Below are 5,822 nucleotides of genomic sequence, written 5' to 3' on the forward strand. Positions count from 1 at the left end.
AGGGGAGTGCAACAATTGAGTTATAGTGGTATGTCTTGATAGTTAACGAATAGTCATTAATTCGACTTAAAGAGTTTAACCGATTAATTGCAAATCGTTGGAGCTCATGATCTATAGGTTTATAAGGTCCCTCTACTAGCTCATAAATTGGATTAGTAAATTGAGTAATCTTGATGAGATTTGAAATTAGGGTTTAGAATTTGAAATGTTCAAATTCAATTTGGGTTTCTATTAATTGTATTCGATACAATTGAAATGTTTAATTTTATCAAAATTAAACAAAATTGGAGAATCAATTAATGTTTAAATTATGATTTAAATATTAGTAACATGAAATTAAATTCGTTGTAGTAAAATTGTTGTTCTATTAATTTAATATTAGATATTAAATTAACAAGATTAATTAAAAAGTTTAATTTAAAAGTTTTATCTAAAAATTAATTAATTGAATTAATTTTTATAAAACTAATAAACAAATAAATTATTTTATTTATTAAATTAATTTTAGAAATCAATTTTAAAAATTCAATTTGAAAAACAAAAGAGAAATTACAAAAGTTGCAAAATCTCCACTAAAAGTGCATGCACCTTATTCATCCAATTCCACTTAATCTCCATTAATTTCATGGAGAAGGAGCTGGCCTTCATTCAAGCTCTATAATTGCATGTTAAAAGCTTTATAAATTGGAGTGTTAGGCTGAATGATTAGCCATGCATTCAGAATTTCAAAATTCTGCAGAATTTGAAACCCTCAAGTAATCCTTTTATGTCTTATAAAAAAGCAGCTCAAGTTAATGTTTCCACCACACAATCATTGCAAGAGAATAGTAGAAAAGATCTTTGTGGTGGTCTACTTGAAGATTGAAGCATCATTTCGTGGAACTCAACTGATTTTAAAGAGGATTTATCAAAGGTATTGTGTCCAGTAAACCCTCTTGTGAAATAGTTTTTCTAAAGCATGTTTTAAACTCAAATTAAGTGTAATTAAAGTGCTTATTGATTTTGTTCTATTTCCGCTGCATGTTAGTTTATTCCATCAAGGTGGTATCCAACTATTGGGAGAGGGAGAGGATAATAAGGTTTTGGAAAGTAGAGAGACTCAGAGAAAATTCTGCACAATAACATCAGGGAGTTGTGTATTTTTAGAGCTTTTCTACAATGAGAATTGTGTATTCAGTGCATTCCCAAAGGAACATGGAGATTTTTATATAAAGAAGGGTCAAGTCCATTTTCAAATATATTTTCCTTTTCAATTAATTAAATAATATTTATTTATTAATTAGTCCATTTAATTAAATAACGCTTATTTAATCAATTAGCTCAATTAAATAACATTTATTTAGTTTTAATTCTCACAATAATTAAATAACTACTTATACATTAAACCCAATTTAATGTGTATATTTAATTATCATATATATCCCATGTATATATGCAAAACCTCTCTATTAATTAATTCTTTGTGAATTTAATTCACTTGAATTAATTAATTTGAATCTTATTCAAAGGTTGCTTTCCAATTTAATTATAGATCATATCCATAATTAATTATATATTAATTTAATTAATATAATTCCTCAAATTAATTTGAACAATTCACATTATCCCTTTTAAGTATCCTTCAGTGAGTTAATGAGGGGACTTGGTGAACCTGTAAATCAGAACCTCTAACGATATAAGATTAATTGGTTAAACTCATTAACCAAGTTAATCAATATTCGTTAACTGTAAGTACACTCCATTAAAGATCTACAACTGCAATATTTTCACTACATATATATTTCTGTATCCATGATATAGGCCAATACCAGCAAGTTATCTTTCACGAGTGTTTGTAACTCCAACCGAGTCAAATTACCATTTTACCCTTGTGTTACCTCTGGCTCCTTAAGTACCAGTACTCTTTTAATAAACAACCTATTTATGTTCCAATTAATGAACAAAAACCTCTATTGGGCCAATGAGAGAGTAGGACCCTTTATTCAAGTCCTGGAAACCACTTAAGGAAACACTCATCTACTTACCCTCAATGAAGGAATGAGTGAATTCCATCTTATATTATTATGTTCCCAACTCCCCACTCAGTCTCATCCCTAAAATGGTAGACATATTGGGTCGGCGAACTGGCCATTCTCACCCATACAAATCAAAGGACAATCCTTCATGAACAAGAGTTCATAATATACTCAGGATTAAAACTAAATTTCCGAGGTCATCCTATTGAACTAGGAACCTAATTAGTCAACGGTGTTTGATAGCTCTTAAAAAGAGCTATTATTCTTAGCTTAATTCCGGCTTGTTAAGGGATTTTATGTGTTGATTGTGTTATTTTGTAGGTACCGAAGAATCAAGAGGTAGAATCGGTAATTTGATGAGAATCAGGGTTAATTTGAAGAAAATTGGAGTTGATTTGAGCATCTGGGCTTCAAGGGAGTTAAAAAGACCAAAATGCCCTTGCCTCAGCATCATAACGCTCTTAATGTGCCTAAGTCCAATGCTCGTTTGACTCTTGAAGATAGAATATTGATTTGTAGGACAGCGTTGCAACGGTACCCCTAGCATTACGACACTACGAAGTTTGCCCAACGCCACCGTTCCAACGCTCGCCTGACGCTCATGGCTTGACTTGTTGAGCGTTGCAATGCTTTTTCTAACGTTGCAACACTGCGGTCGTTTCCAATAAATACACCCCTTTGGCTCTAGGTTACTTTATGCTGAAAATTCATGGCGGTTGAAGGGTTGTGAACTTGGAGGCTATGGAGGCTGAGGAGAGGCTTTACTATCTTACATCCCTTTGATGTTTTTGGTATTGTTAGGTTAGATGTTAGTTTTATTGTGGATTGTATACATGTATTGGATTTTGAACTCTTGGATTTTTCTATGAATTTATGAGTTAATTTTCATCTAGTTTCTTGGATCAATGGTTTGATGTCAATTTTGTGAGTTTTCTGTTTTCAATTGATTCTTGCAATTTAGAATTATGTTTTTCTTTGAATCTGTTTAAATTCTCAAGCATTATTATTGAGGTTGACTTTCACGCTTTATCGTTCATGTGCATGCTAATAAGTAGCAATAGTAATGAGGCATTTGATGGCTATTCCTAGAATGTCTAATTGCTAGGTTCAAAGAATAATTTGGTTAATTGAACATGGATGTCCTAACAATTAATCGCCATAATTGAATCCTTAATTGTAATGCATGTGTTTTTAGTTCTATATGGTCGCTATCGAACCTAATAGAATTTAAAAGCATATAGATTAGTTAGGGTATGACCTTTTTTACCTTAATTAATAATTATGATGTTTTCTCGGTTAGATTCATGCTAGTTGTCTGCCTTTGTAGAAGCTAGTTAGATCGGATCGAGCGAGTAGTTATGCATGCATAATTCGAATGCATAGTCAATTGGCAGAAAACGGTGATCGAATTACATCGAATGTCTAACTTGATCTGAAAACTAGATGAACCAATTCTTGTTTCCATTTATCCCTTGCAATTTATTTCCTGCATGTTTTCAAATTAATCAAAACCCAAAATCCTGTTTTTACTGTTTTTCCATAGTTAAATTTAACTTAAGAGATAATTAATTCTGTGCCTCTCTATGGTTCAATCCCGTACTTATAACTATTGCTACGTTTGTTTTTGTAGTAATAGGAGTAATTCAGTAGTATAAATTTTCTTTTGACCAAGTCTGGAGCTTATTAACGACGTAAGTTTTAGACTTGTCAGTGTTACATCTAGTGGTTATTATTTCATAGTCCAGTCTTATACAAACTCATTACATATAATACCCCCACTCGTGTGTCACATACACGAACGTGTTAGATCATTATGTTTGTATCAAATACAAAGTGGGTCGTATCCATAGTGTTACTAGGATAAGGTACCCAACCTTATTCTTATACTATAGACCCTTTAGGTTGTATCTTGAACATTGATCCCCGTATGTCTCCACATATAGTTCAAGACTCATAAGACAACCTTGGATATTAGTTTATTGGATTTAGGGTTATTAAGACAAAATAGACAACAATACAAATAATAACATTTATTGATTTAACATTTATAACTCTTTATTGATGATGGTCAATTAATAACATTTACTATCTACGAGTTTTAAGGTATAAAACCCAACATCTAGGACTATGGGTTATATAAATCTAGCGTAAGTGGTAGAAATCATGGGTATATGATGCCTTAGTTTATTGTATTATGTTATTACTCTCATACTCAATATTGTATATGTAATCTACTAGAGTTTTAGTCCAATTAGAAGTTTGTTGGGTTGTAGTTCTGAAACTTGTGGTTTGTAAACATTAAACATATTTCATTTTGCAATAAAGATGTTATTGAGGTTTATTCAATAAAGTTGTTATTGAATATATGAATTGCACTTTTTAATCCTAAATTCAATAAACTAAGAACCTCTGGCTATAATATGTATACTTGAACTTTATTGAGACATAAACGTGGATCAAGTTCAAGTCATAGTCAAAACGGTCTATAAGTATAAGGATAAGTTTGGGTATCTTGTCCTGGGGACACTATGGATGCAATCTACTTTGTAATTGTTACAATAGTTGTAAAGTGTTACAAATGATGTGATAATAAATTGTTCATGTGGAGACATGCGAGTGGGGGCATCCTATGCAATTAGTTTGTATCAGACCAGACCACGAAATAGTCACTTTTACTTTATGATGTCATTTACTAATAAGACTGACTATTTCAAATCGACGACTTAGGTAACTCAATCTTAATCCTGAGCTAACAATGGACTCCTGTTCATTTAGGATTATCCTTTAATCTGCATGGGTGAGAGTGGCTCAACATTGGTGACTCAATAAGCCTCCCATTTTAGGGGTAAGACCGGGTAGATAGCTGAGGATAGTCTTGCAAGATGAAATTCACTTCTACCTACTTCTAGGGTTAGTAGATAGGTTGTTCTCTTAAGTGCTGAATCCAAGTCTTGAACAAGGGGCCTTGCCCTCTCTAAGGCTTAAGAGGGACTCGATTATTTGGTTGGACCACAAACCAATTGTTCATTAGAGAATCAGTGGGATTAAGGAGAGAAATCTAATTATAGGGGTAAAACAGAAATTTGGACCCAGTTGTATTTACGAACAATATGTGAAGGGTCGACTAACTAATCTTGGTTAAATCAAGTGGACATAAATATATCTACAGTGAGGAGAGTACAACTACTAGACTTTAGTGGAGTGTCCTAATAGTTAACGAATGTTGATTAATTGGGTTAATGAGTTTAGCCGGTTAATCTCAAATCATTGGAGCTCATGATCTGTAGGTCCATTAGATCCCTTTACTAGCTCATAATGGATTATACTTTAGGATAATGTGATGAGAAAATTTGAAACGTTCAAATTCGAATTAGGGAATTATAGTTAATTATATGTGATTTAATTAACATGACTAATTGTTTAATTGTCAAATTAAACAAAATTGGAGAGTTGGATAATATTTAAATATGATTTAAATTAATTGGTGTTAATTATGTTTGGGATTGGTGTTAATTACAAAATTGAATAGGGATTCATGTTCGGGATTAGTGTTAATTATTAATTTAATATTAAATATTAAATTAATTTGATTGATTAAAATTTTTAATTAATTATTTAAAAATTATTTTATTTAAAATTGATTATTGGAATTAATTTTATCTAAAATAAATTGTATTTTTAAAATTCAAATTTTAAATAAAAAATCAATTTAAATAGAATTTGTGAATTTTATTTTAAATAGAACTTGTGAATTTTATTTAAATGATTTTAGGGTTAGTGGGTTTTTTCCCTAAAACCCACAAACCT

The sequence above is a fragment of the Benincasa hispida genome, chromosome 12 (genome assembly GCF_027475165.1).
Source record: "Benincasa hispida cultivar pf3 chromosome 12, pf3_genome.v1.1, whole genome shotgun sequence".
In the NCBI taxonomy this organism is placed as follows: Eukaryota; Viridiplantae; Streptophyta; class Magnoliopsida; order Cucurbitales; family Cucurbitaceae; genus Benincasa; species Benincasa hispida.